This window comes from Pyxicephalus adspersus, unplaced genomic scaffold (genome assembly GCF_032062135.1).
Source record: "Pyxicephalus adspersus unplaced genomic scaffold, UCB_Pads_2.0 Sca456, whole genome shotgun sequence".
Taxonomy (NCBI): domain Eukaryota; kingdom Metazoa; phylum Chordata; class Amphibia; order Anura; family Pyxicephalidae; genus Pyxicephalus; species Pyxicephalus adspersus.
This window is the reverse complement of record NW_027317463.1, coordinates 1-14,009: the sequence shown is the minus strand read 5'-3', so window position 1 is coordinate 14,009 and position 14,009 is coordinate 1. Positions and strand designations below refer to the sequence as shown.

Sequence of the window (14,009 nt, the reverse complement as noted above, 5' to 3'; positions counted from 1 at the left end):
GACCTGTGTAAGAGAGGGATCAGGGAGTTGATCAGGGATATTAGGCTGGATTTGTTGCGGTTGCAGGTGGAGTTCCCGGGGATGGTGATAGTGTGGTCTGATATAGTAGCAAGGACCTCGTGGAGGGGGGCGAGATCTATGGCGGGTGTCAATAGGGGAAGAATCAAGGTGAACCAGGAGGTTGGGAGATTTCTGGCCAGGCATGGAGGAATAGTGGTACGGCACCGGGAGTTAGAGGAGGACACAGTTCGCTTCCTGAGAAAAGACGGGGTACATCTGAATGCCATTGGAACGGATTTGTGGTCCTTGGGCCTGCAGGATGGAGTGCAGAGGGCCCTGCGGGTGTGGAAGGGCGCTCAAGGGTGAGGAGTCATCCTTGTGCGCGGTGGCGGTTGGGGTCGGGGGGAAGGTAAGTGCCCGTGGTAAGTTGGTGGTGAGGGGGCATCCCTGGCGGTGGAGCCCCTCTTTAACATGTTGGAGGGGGCCCCTAAGGCAAGGTGGGCCTAGGGGCCTTAGCGGTGATTATGGGGGTTGCAAATATTGCAACTGGGCGGGCTTTACCTTTCAGGACCTGCAGCCTAGTAAAAGGAATAGTTTAAAAGTTAAAGTTTAAAAGTTAAAGAGTTAATCGGGATGTGAAGGGTTAACAAGGGAAGAAAAGGTTATATTGGGTAGTATTATTATTATTATATTGTTATTATATGGTTAGATTGATAATTATGTAGATTTATTCATGTGTAAGGTCAGTTGTTAATATTGAGGTTATGTTAATAGATTTGTTATTTATGCTATTTAAAAGTTATGTAATGTTATGTATGTTAAGTTATTTAATTTATGGTTATTTATGCAAATATAAGGTATTGTTTGTAAATAAACGGCTGCTTGCCAGCCAATTTAAGTCCAAATGGAGTATGTCGTTTATTTAGTATTAATAAGGGAGGTAAAGGGAAAGGGGGAGGTTGGCAAGCATATGGTTAAAAGACAATGGTATAGGTTAATAATTGGTAAAAGGTTAATAAAGGGGGGAAGGGGAGTGTACCAGGGCAAGGGATCCGCACTACCCTGGTCAAGAGAGGCCCACATCATTTAGAGCAGGGCCTCATGACAAGGGTGTAAGGGGCTGCCCAGGGAAAAGAGCAAGGGGGGGCAGGAATTGGGAGCGAAGGTTACGATTGGGGGAGTTTGAAAGATGCAGGGGAAGGAATAGGAAAATAAGAGGAGGTACATCAATAAGGGGTGGAGAGAACATGGGGATATAAGGGAGCTGTGTAGGTGATCGGCACAGTTTTACAAGAAGAAAATTGGGGGGTTGATGCAGCAAGATTACTATAATACAGACTTAAAGCAGAAAAGCGGAACCAAACTGAAAAACAAAAACATTACACTTACCTTTAATTCTGCAGATCGATGGCACTGGTCCTTCCCACAATCTGGTCCCACGTCGTCCTAGAATTCCTCTTCATGGGTGCCGTCATCTTCATTCTTCCCTTCCGTCTTCTTCTTGTCTTCTTGGCACATCACCCGATCTCACATTGCGCTTGCTTTAAAAATTTTTTTTTTAAAAATGAACATTTTTCCTTTACATATAAGGGTTGTCTACCCTTTTATGTAGAGTACAAATGTTAAGTTTAGGTATGCTTTAAGTCATTCTTAAAGCACTGTTAACAGAAAATATTTATATGGAACAAACACAAAGATTTATTAATCAAAGGCAAGACCTAGTGTGCAATCTCCAAAAATAAAAATAATTTATGGCCTCAAACAAGCTGATAGAGCATGAAACATTAAAATAAATAATTTGCTTACAAAAACGAAACCTCAGAGAAACAAAGCAGACCCCAGCCTTTATACTAAGAGACAGACATATATCTGTGCACATGCACAGTATGTGGATGATCTGTTAGTATGCTACGATCAAGAAGGGGATCACACAAAACTACTACAAGCTCTAAATGAGGGAAACCTGCCTGCAACTAGCACATGTAACCTCATTGGATAGATGAATGCTAACTGGGCTGACTGGAGACACCAATGACCAAAAGTCTACTAGCAGCTACTTGTTTCTAGTTGCTAGTAGGCCCTTTAGTTGAATCACTAAAAAACAATCAACTGTAACATTTTCTTTAACTGAAGCAGAGTATGTTGCAGTAGCATAGGCAAGCCAAGCCATACTTTGGCTGTTATCACACACAAGTTTCTGAAGATACCAAAGAGTGCTTTGGACTTAATCAGACAAAGTGAATCCACCCAAGAACCGAACATAATAATTTGCGATATCCTTGAGGGGCTACAAGAACAAAGACAGCTTACAATATTGTTCTCAGACCATGGTTCCATATCTTTACAAAACCTTGCCTGCAAAGAGACAACTGGAACTATTTAAGAACATGGGTTATCATTTTAGGTCTCTGTTGGGAGTGGGTGTTGGAATAAACGCAGACAGCATTTATACCTAAACTTTGTGTGATAAAATGGCCACAAGATGACACTGTGAATTTCTTTTACCATGTAAGTTTAATGTTATATAAATGTTGTTGTAATACTATATAATATTTTTTTCTCTTCTTCCTCTTCTTGGTATTGTATTGTTTCCTGTTCCTTCTATTTCTTCGAGTGTATTTTCCTTGTGTGACTTACTGGTAAAACCTTGCAAGTTGACGTGTGGAGTGTTTCCTGTGCGAGTATCCGAAATGAGATGCCACCACCAATATTAACATTCAAATCTGCTTTACACTGTGGCAGTCTGATAAACAATAGGCACTGTGAATCTGTTTCTGGTAGTGGACAGGCAGGGTAAAAGTTTATCAGTTGCTGTGGTACCCTATGTCTAGGTTTAAATAGTTCAGTCCAAAATTCAGCTGTGGTGTTCTTGTCTGTAGCTAAGAGGCATGGTACCTGAGTAAATGGTCTCACAAGAAAAAATGAATTTATGATAAATTACCACTGGTCTAATAGCATTTATAGTGATTCTTGTTTATGCATATTTGTTTTAATAGGGTAAAGTTGCACAATTTTGTTTTTTTTTTAGAATTTGAAAAATTATTATCAAAAAATAAAGCAGGCATAAAACATGCTTGTGTAAAAAAACATAATGTTGTGTAGTTCTTACCTCTTTGTACACAAACAGAATTCTCCCATCTTTGTACAGGGCAGCTTGAAAAGTGAACCCTCCAGCCTCTTCTTTCTCATGAAGGCGTACTTTGTCCCACTGAACCACAAAAGAGGTCCCTGAACAATAGACAGTACTGAAAATATCCCTGTTGATGAATATACTCAATGTTTTGTGTCAAAAAGGGTATATTCAGCATGTCAAATAATGTTTTAGTGGCTTTGAACTGTTCACTAATATGTTTTCATACTTCTTTGAGCAATAAACAATATTTCTGATTATTCACAACTGTTTTATACAACCAGCAAGGGTCACATCACTAAGGACTATCACTAAGTTCCAATCATCCCAGTGTACAGCATAAAGTTAAAAGTAGATCACTGGTAGTTCCAACACAGGTGCACAGTGGTAGAAGATGTATCTTTATCAGCACTCATGCACTGTTGCAGTATCTTAACACCCAATCTAATGCAGTAGTTTGGGCCATGTCCAGAAGAAGGATCACACACTAAAATGGGAGCAAGAGCTTACATTTGTCTTTTACAGGGTCTGTGATACAGGTGGCCAAAACGACACCTGCCAGAAACAAACATGGTTTTCACAGTCTCCTACTACTTTACAGTTCATCTTTAGTGCACTAGGACTTTACAAGCATGTCTTGTAAACTGATTTTTTTGGGCCAAAATTACATGTTTACTTGTTAAGGTTAGGTTTACATATAAACTAGGTACCCCAAAAGCTGCAAAGTGAATCTTTACTGACCACTTCAGTTTTAGATGAATGACCTATTAACTATTATTAAAAAGGTAAAGCTGTGACTATGCTAAATTCTCTTCCCTGTAACAGCAGGTAACACAACTGCTGCAAAGCTGGTTACATATTGCTTTTTGTCAAAGCAAGATCTGTGGTCTTGACTAGCTGCCTGTGCATAAGTAGCACTCAAAGCCCTTACAGCAAATATATGACCAGTTTTGCAATATATGCTGTAGGGGAAAAAATGACTGTACTGTATACCATTTAAACAATGAAAAAAAGTAACTCATGTAGACACTTTAGGACCATTTTATTACATTTTAGATAAGCAATGTATCTCTATATTTGAATTACCAGTGCAATAATTTCACTTACCATTGTCTCTATAGATGATTTTTGATTCTTCTGAGTAACTTGGATTAAAGTTTGCCATCAGTGGGGCTACATACTGTGTTGCAGTCAACATGCGATGAATAATATCACCCATAAAGATAAATCCTGCAACAAACACAGAAATATGGTATTTACCTCCCACTTGATTCATATTCCTTATTAAATTAAAGAGAAAACATATATATTAAACCTGCCTCCTGTAGCTATTGTGATATGCCTCAGTGGATGTCCATAAAAGGGGAAATCAAATGAAAGGGTGACTCTCTGTAAAAAAACAAACAAATATAAAGATGAGTTATTCAGTATATATTACACACTTTACCACTATTGATAACTACTTAATAGCCACTTGTCATATGTCTAGTACCAACCATATTCAAGTTGTGTACAAGCAAGCAGATTCATTTACTGTAAATATATTATAATATCTCTAGAGTGCTACTGCAATTTAAAAGTTTAAATAACTTTCTACCTTTTTGAGAAAATCAGATTCCAGAGGACCTTTTTTTTATGGATAGGACAGGGGGCATACATGCTCACTGCCCATTCCCTATCCATGAAGGTCCTATTGAAGGGTCTGGTTTCAATATTGTGTGTGTGTGGGGGAAAGACATACTTTTTTTTGCAGAGCTAGGCATTGTTAAATCCTGTGCAGGTGTTCCTAGTTGTTTTGTTAAACACATGTACAACTCCTGCTGCCTGTCAAATTAAGGATAATGACATCACACTTATTCTTTCCAATATTAACTATCTTGTGCAAGTATTTTTGATTAGTAAAGTCATTCAAAAATATTTGCAAAAATCTTAGGTTTGAACATAACTTAAGTCTAGAAAGAAAAGACATTGTGACAGTATAGTGCTGTACTATTCAATAAGAGAGCAGCAACTACGTTGTGCGGTAATATCAGATTTCTCTAACAGCAAAAAGTCCAAGAAAAATTGTGGTCACACAGGTATTGTTTTAGTTATATCCTAATTGAAAAGTCACAAGACATTGAGAGTGCTTCAATATGCTTCCATCTGGCTCAACTCAGGCTTAATTTATTAAAGTTCTTCTAGACTGTAGAAGATAGAACATCATGGGAAAACTTTGGTAATCTTGTGGATCACCCTATCATATCATATCCGATGATCGAAATTGAGGATAGGAAAACTGATAATAGGGCTACTAGAACTCCTTAACTATTTGGTTGCTGGATATCTCTGCTGTGAATTCTATTATATATAAATTTATCTTTTTTTTTGTTCTGTTTTGCTTTGATTTTTTTTTTTAGATCTGAACTTAGGACATATTGTTTTGACTTTTATATTTCTTTTGTTAAACACAGTTTAAGGGATAGGTGTTGCTCTTGAGTTGATGAAAAGAAACCTTTTCGATAAAAGAGATTACAATTATTTAAGACACTTTTTTACATACAGAATTTTCTAGGCTATAGACCTTAACTTAAACATTGTACATGGGGTGGATGCAATAAATACGCTAGTCACAGTACATTTTGATTACCACCATTCTTTTTTTTCGGTATAATAATATATTCTTTATTGTTGATAATACCACAATAAAATACAGTCAACAATAATATAATACCAAGGTATTATAACAGGGGTGGAGAAAACAAGCCCTATACTAACAATAAAAAGATTATTCTTATTCTATAGAGAGAGGAGATAAGGGAAATAAGAAGTGAAAGAATAGATAAAAGGAAAGATAGTGAACAAGGGTTGTGAGGGTCATAGAATCAAAATCATAGAAAGGAGAAAAAAGAAAGGTTAATCGGTAGGCATGAGCGAGCAAAATTTGTAATTTCGATCTTGCGGCAATTTGGGCCTTTCTCGCTTACAGAACATGTAAGCGAGACCGGCCTTGTGATTCTCGCCGAATTTAGAGTTCATCTGAGTTCGCCTGCAGTCACAGCTAATTGGAGGCACCCGCATGCCTCCAGATAGCTGTGACCCCAGGATCCCACGGTCACTGGGCTGTACTTATCAATGATAAGTACAGCCAGTGACTGTGGAAACTGAACTCAGATAAACTCGCCTGCAGTCACAGCTGATTGGAGGCACCCAATGGAGAATCTCCATTGAGAGTTCATTTAAGTTTGCCTGCAGTCACAGCTGATTAGAGGCATCCGCGTGACTCTAATCAGCTGTGACCACAGGTTCCCAAGGTCACTGGGCTGTAACAGCCCTAGGACAGCGGGAACCTGCACCCTGGACTTTAATGGAATTCGCGATACCCGTTTGCCGAAATTTTCGCGAGACTGTCAGAGGCATTCTCGCTCATCCCTAATAATCAGCTATCAGTTATCTAACATGGACTGGACTGTGTGGAGGAAATGACTGGACATCACATGAACCTGAGGGGAGGCCTATTCCTCCTCTACTCCTTTGTCAAACCATGTACAATTTGATTGGTTCTAGGCAAAATCACAGAAACAATGGAGGCTAAACTGTTTTCGTGCTGTGATCTGCAGGGTCTAGTCGGGGTATAGAAGTCCAGGAGAACTGACAAGTTTAGTGTGGTAGTCCCCCTAAATTGTACACTAAAAACTTCAGAACCACAACAGAAAACACCCTTTTCACTTGATTTGAAAAAGAAGCTACAATCCAAGAGTTTTAGGACTATATTGTACGTGCATTGTTACCAGTTTGGGACAATGTTCTGCTGTCTGAAACTTGAATTTTCTGTTAGTATTTCTGCTGAAGATACTGACATCTTCTTGGAAGGTAATCACTCCAGCTCTTCCTTCTTTTATTTATTTTTGTCCTTCTTATTCCTATCTTTTCTGCTGCAATATCTTGAGAGTTCTTCTTTCCCTCACCTTCCTGACCTTACTTCACCGGGTCTTGTTGAAATAATTTAGCCTTTTAGAGTTTTCTATGCAACTACCATTTTACTATATCCATTTTCATCTATACCAACATCCATAAGAATAATCTGATACATGTCTTAGTCAGTATATTGCCCAGTAGGTGAATAGGAAATTTGTGTGAATATACTCAGGGCACCAGTCCCTGAGAAGAGCTTCATCATAAGCAGGAAGTGTCTCTCATGATCTTTATTCATAGGTTTCAATAGAGAAATGCACATAAAACAAACATTTCCCAAGCATTTCTGTTGTGATCTATTTTCCTGGATTTGAATGGCAACAGTAGAAAGTATGTCTGCTATGTTGTCTGCCTTGACAGCATCCTGGGCTGTGTCCCATTAATTGTCATAAAGATCTGCAGCATACAAGGCTTCCAGCGGGATGTGCAAGGTCTCCAGTTCCTAGCAAGTGGGCAAGGTCTGTATGTGGTCACTATAATCAGTGGATCACAGTGAGGGCATAGCTGGAGAATCCAGCCTTAATGCAGAGACAAACTGCTCAGAGAGGCAATCTGTCAACAGTAGTGTGGAGCCAATCCCCTACCGCATACCTCTTTTCTGCCTCAGTCAACTTCAGGCTGAGAAAAAACAGAGGATGCTCCTCTCCATTGATCACCTGAGACAGAACCACTTCCAATCCCACATCAGAGACATCCCTTTGAACTACAAATTTTTTTGAGAAATCAGGAGCAACTAAAAGAGGATGCTGGCAGAGTGCTGACCTAAGCACTTGGAATGCCTTCTCAGCCTCTGGATTCTACTTTATCATGACTGACTTTCTTACCTTTGGTCAGATCAGTCAGAGGGGCTGCAAGGGAAGCAAAATTGAACACAAACATTCTATATTACCCCACTATGCCCAGGAATGCTCAAACTTGTTTTTTGGTAAGAGGACATGGCCAGTTCTGTATCGCCTTTACTTTGTTATTCTGGGGTTTGACAAACCTTCTTCGCACAATGTACACAAAGTACCTTGCTTCCTCCATTCTAATTGTGTACTACTCTTTATTTACTGTGAACCCAGCTTTCCTCAGTGAATTTAGCACCGAGTTATCTTTGGGGACATGGCACTCCCAGTCTCTACTGAAAATTAAAATGTCATCTAAGTACACTGAGGAATATTTCCTGTGGGTCCATAGCAACTTATCCATCACCCTTTGGAAAGTGGCTGAAGCGGTCTGTAATCTAAAGGGCATTCTCTTGTAATAAAAATGACCTTCAGGTATAGAGAAAGTGGTCTTTTCTCTGGCAGACTTGGTTAAAGGTATTTTCCAATACTTTTTATAAGTTCTAGGGTAGTGATATAGAGGGTGGGGCCTTGTCTCTCTATTAATGCATCTACCCGGGGCATGGGGTAAGCATCATATCCAGATACTTCATTTGGATTCCGGAAGTGATTGCAGAACCGCAGGGCGCCATTAGGCTTGGGAACCAACATAACCGGGCTCGACCACTCACTCTGCAAATCCTCAATAATCCCTAATTCTAACATCTTCTTGATCTTCTTTGAAATGGCTTTCTGTTGGGCCTCTGGTATGCAGTAAGGTTTTATACAAACTTTTACTCTAGGCTCAGTAATAATGTCATGTTCAAAGACATTTGTAGGACCAGGTAAGTCTAAAAAAAAGGCTCTCTGTTCCTCTGTAGGAACTCCCAAACCTGCTGAGTCTGAGTCTTGGACAATGAAGAGGCAACCTAAATACTCTCAAGGCTCAAACCCAGCACTTGCTGCAGTTTATATGGGTTACCTGTCTTTCCAAGGCTTTAGTAAATTCACATGTTAAATCTTGAATGGCTTCCTTATCCCAGGTTGGTGCACTTTAAAATTTATCTCACCAACTATTTTTAGAACTTTGAAGGGCCCTTGCCACCATACCAGGAACTTGTTTTCACTGGTGGAATGAGGACAGCCACCCTGTCCCTGACCTGAAAGTTTTTTTAACTTTGAAGAGCGAATATACACTCGCTGTACTGCTTGGGCCTAACAAATTTTCCCTAAACAACTGAACTACCCCTGTAATCCTTTCCTGCATTTAGGAAATTTATTCCAAAACAGTTTTTTTGAGGGCTAGCCTCACTTTTCTATGCCTTTTTCACAATGTTTATAAGCCCTCCGGGCCTGCGCCCATATGCCAGCTTGAATGGGGAAAAACCAGTGGAAGCCTGAGGAACTTCTCATATTGCGAACAAAAGGGCCAGAAATAACAGTGCCAATTTTTCACGTTCTTTTGCACCACCCTTCTAAAAATTAACTTTAAGGTTTTATTAAACTATTCCACCAGGCCGTCTGTCTGAGGATGATAGACCAATGTGGGTAGCTGCTGCTATTTGGAAAAGCTTGCACAAATCAACCATTACTCTTCACATGAATGGAATGCCCTGATCAGAAAGTATGTTCCTGGGAGCCCCATTTTTAAGAACACCTGGAATAGCTCCCAAGTAATGGCTTTGGAGATGGCACTTCTCAAGGGAATGGACTCTGGATACAGTGTGGCATAATCTAGGATCAGCAGGATATAATGGTGCCCTTTAAATATAATGATGCAGATTTCAAAAGGGGGCCATTAAGTCCATAACAATGAGTTCAAATGGTACCTTAATTTTGGGCGGGGGGACCAAGGAACTATAAAAGTGGGGAACTAGTACAGTCAACTGGCAGGTAGGGCAAGATGCACAGTATTTTTTTTACCTCTGACTTTAGCCCTTGCCAGTAAAACTGTTCAACCCCTTACACCTCAGTTTTCAATGACCCCAGGTGACATATTTGTGAACTAGATCCAGTATCATTTGACTTTAAGGCTGGTAAACAATTGATCAGTGACCTCCTCTGTAACCTTAGTGACCTGGTGGAGAAGATAAAGCTCAAAGTGGGTCCACTTTTCATCAGCCCCTGGCTCCTGAGGCACCCTATTATTGACAGTAACCTGCTTCCTCACATGAATCAAGAGTGGGATCTCACAACTACGCTGTACCAAAGACTTCTCTGCTCCCATCCAACCCTGGTTGTACTGACTGGAAGGAATTGTCTTTATCATCTGTCATTCACCCTTAGCAGGGCCTGTAGATTGGAAAAGTCCCCCGCCTCAGAGATTAGCTTTGCTTTAGGTCATAGACATTTCTCCAATTCTTTCACATACACCCCCTCATCAGTAACATCAACACTGACATTAATTATAATATCATCATCATCTGGTATATTTATTTTCACCTCTCTGGTGCCCAAGAATCTTGCAATAATGTCTAGAGAAAGGGAGGGATTGGCACTACCTTCAGCACTTGCTTTTGTGTTATTTGCCTGGTTATGCACTTTTCCCAACAGTTCCCAAAACATGGGAAAGTCCCATCCCACAATCACAGGGTATACCAGGACTCATCAAGTCCAAAAGTGCCATTTTGACATTTTATCAACAGCCCTACCGCATACCTCTTTTCTGCCTCAGTCAACTTCAGGCTGAGAAAAAACAGAGGATGCTCCTCTCCATTGATCACCTGAGACAGAACCACTTCCAATCCCACATCAGAGACATCCCTTTGAACTATAAATTTTTTTGAGAAATCAGGAGCAACTAAAGGAGGATGCTGGCAGAGTGCTGACCTAAGCACTTGGAATGCCTTCTCAGCCTCTGGATTCTACTTTATCATGACTGACTTTCTTACCTTTGGTCAGATCAGTCAGAGGGGCTGCAAGGGAAGCAAAATTGAACACAAACTTTCTATATTACCCCACTATGCCCAGGAATGCTCAAATTTGTTTTTTGGTAAGAGGACATGGCCAGTTCTGTATCGCCTTTACTTTGTTATTCTGGGGTTTGACAAACCTTCTTCGCACAATGTACACGAAGTACCTTGCTTCCTCCATTCTAATTGTGCACTACTCTTTATTTACTGTGAACCCAGCTTTCCTCAGTGAATTTAGCACCGAGTTATCTTTGGGGACATGGCACTCCCAGTCTCTACTGAAAATTAAAATGTCATCTAAGTACACTGAGGAATATTTCCTGTGGGTCCATAGCAACTTATCCATCACCCTTTGGAAAGTGGCTGAAGCGGTCTGTAATCTAAAGGGCATTCTCTTGTAATAAAAATGACCTTCAGGTATAGAGAAAGTGGTCTTTTCTCTGGCAGACTTGGTTAAAGGTATTTTCCAATACTTTTTATAAGTTCTAGGGTAGTGATATAGAGGGTGGGGCCTTGTCTCTCTATTAATGCATCTACCCGGGGCATGGGGTAAGCATCATATCCAGATACTTCATTTGGATTCCGGAAGTGATTGCAGAACCGCAGGGCGCCATCCTCAATAATCCCTAATTCTAACATCTTCTTGATCTTCTTTGAAATGGCTTTCTGTTGGGCCTCTGGTATGCAGTAAGGTTTTATACAAACTTTTACTCTAGGCTCAGTAATAATGTCATGTTCAAAGACATTTGTAGGACCAGGTAAGTCTAAAAAAAAGGCTCTCTGTTCCTCTGTAGGAACTCCCAAACCTGCTGAGTCTGAGTCTTGGACAATGAAGAGGCAACCTAAATACTCTCAAGGCTCAAACCCAGCACTTGCTGCAGTTTATATGGGTTACCTGTCTTTCCAAGGCTTTAGTAAATTCACATGTTAAATCTTGAATGGCTTCCTTATCCCAGGTTGGTGCACTTTAAAATTTATCTCACCAACTATTTTTAGAACTTTGAAGGGCCCTTGCCACCATACCAGGAACTTGTTTTCACTGGTGGAATGAGGACAGCCACCCTGTCCCTGACCTGAAAGTTTTTTTAACTTTGAAGAGCGAATATACACTCGCTGTACTGCTTGGGCCTAACAAATTTTCCCTAAACAACTGAACTACCCCTGTAATCCTTTCCTGCATTTAGGAAATTTATTCCAAAACAGTTTTTTTGAGGGCTAGCCTCACTTTTCTATGCCTTTTTCACAATGTTTATAAGCCCTCCGGGCCTGCGCCCATATGCCAGCTTGAATGGGGAAAAACCAGTGGAAGCCTGAGGAACTTCTCATATTGCGAACAAAAGGGCCAGAAATAACAGTGCCAATTTTTCACGTTCTTTTGCACCACCCTTCTAAAAATTAACTTTAAGGTTTTATTAAACTATTCCACCAGGCCGTCTGTCTGAGGATGATAGACCAATGTGGGTAGCTGCTGCTATTTGGAAAAGCTTGCACAAATCAACCATTACTCTTCACATGAATGGAATGCCCTGATCAGAAAGTATGTTCCTGGGAGCCCCATTTTTAAGAACACCTGGAATAGCTCCCAAGTAATGGCTTTGGAGATGGCACTTCTCAAGGGAATGGACTCTGGATACAGTGTGGCATAATCTAGGATCAGCAGGATATAATGGTGCCCTTTAAATATAATGATGCAGATTTCAAAAGGGGGCCATTAAGTCCATAACAATGAGTTCAAATGGTACCTTAATTTTGGGCGGGGGGACCAAGGAACTATAAAAGTGGGGAACTAGTACAGTCAACTGGCAGGTAGGGCAAGATGCACAGTATTTTTTTTACCTCTGACTTTAGCCCTTGCCAGTAAAACTGTTCAACCCCTTACACCTCAGTTTTCAATGACCCCAGGTGACATATTTGTGAACTAGATCCAGTATCATTTGACTTTAAGGCTGGTAAACAATTGATCAGTGACCTCCTCTGTAACCTTAGTGACCTGGTGGAGAAGATAAAGCTCAAAGTGGGTCCACTTTTCATCAGCCCCTGGCTCCTGAGGCACCCTATTATTGACAGTAACCTGCTTCCTCACATGAATCAAGAGTGGGATCTCACAACTACGCTGTACCAAAGACTTCTCTGCTCCCATCCAACCCTGGTTGTACTGACTGGAAGGAATTGTCTTTATCATCTGTCATTCACCCTTAGCAGGGCCTGTAGATTGGAAAAGTCCCCCGCCTCAGAGATTAGCTTTGCTTTAGGTCATAGACATTTCTCCAATTCTTTCACATACACCCCCTCATCAGTAACATCAACACTGACATTAATTATAATATCATCATCATCTGGTATATTTATTTTCACCTCTCTGGTGCCCAAGAATCTTGCAATAATGTCTAGAGAAAGGGAGGGATTGGCACTACCTTCAGCACTTGCTTTTGTGTTATTTGCCTGGTTATGCACTTTTCCCAACAGTTCCCAAAACATGGGAAAGTCCCATCCCACAATCACAGGGTATACCAGGACTCATCAAGTCCAAAAGTGCCATTTTGACATTTTATCAACAGCCTTTTGTTCAACCAACTGAGTTAAATCTAAAAATTCCGCAGTTCAGCTGCATCTGAGTTGTTTCATTTAAAATGATTTGTGGTAATGTACAGAACCAAAATTAGAAAAAAAGTTGTCCCTGTACAAATATTAATGGACCTAACTATATATAACAAAGTCAAGTATATAAAACATTTGTTAATTCAAAATTTCATTAAAATTTTTTTTGGTCATATGTATTTTGAAAGGCATTAAAAGTTCAATGCGTTTCACAAGGCGTAGTCCGCTTTATCAGGAACAAATACCTACAATTACAAATAATTTAATAAATTTACACAACTTTCAATTGAATGTACTACATGCACCTCTTCCACATATCATTACTCACATCTAAATGTCCAGAATTACTCTCTGATTTATGCGCCTGGACCAATGGAGTAGTTCTTTCTTTGAATGTTATAAAAGGCACGCCAATCACACAGCAACCTCAAGGGGGCAGACTTTCAAATCAAAACTTAATCAAAACAAATTAATATGATTCATATACTGTAGTTGGCAACTGTTATCTCAACTTATTGTAATATGTTTCTATTTTCCAGCACCAGCATCAAAAACCTTCAACCTGGCCAAAAGTTCTCCAATCACCATTGCTTCATACATTATTTAATT

General features: G+C 40.1%; 1 long non-coding RNA gene across 1 annotated transcript; it reads right to left on the bottom strand.

The window, feature by feature from the left end:
* Positions 1 to 2,705: 2,705 nt before the first annotated feature.
* LOC140345056 (uncharacterized) lies at positions 2,706 to 4,538 on the bottom strand. Its single transcript, XR_011923742.1, has 3 exons — positions 4,450 to 4,538; positions 4,238 to 4,360; positions 2,706 to 3,228 (listed from the first exon to the last, which is right to left on the bottom strand). It is a non-coding gene; the product is annotated as an uncharacterized lncRNA (long non-coding RNA).
* Between the last annotated feature and the right edge of the window lie 9,471 nt (positions 4,539 to 14,009).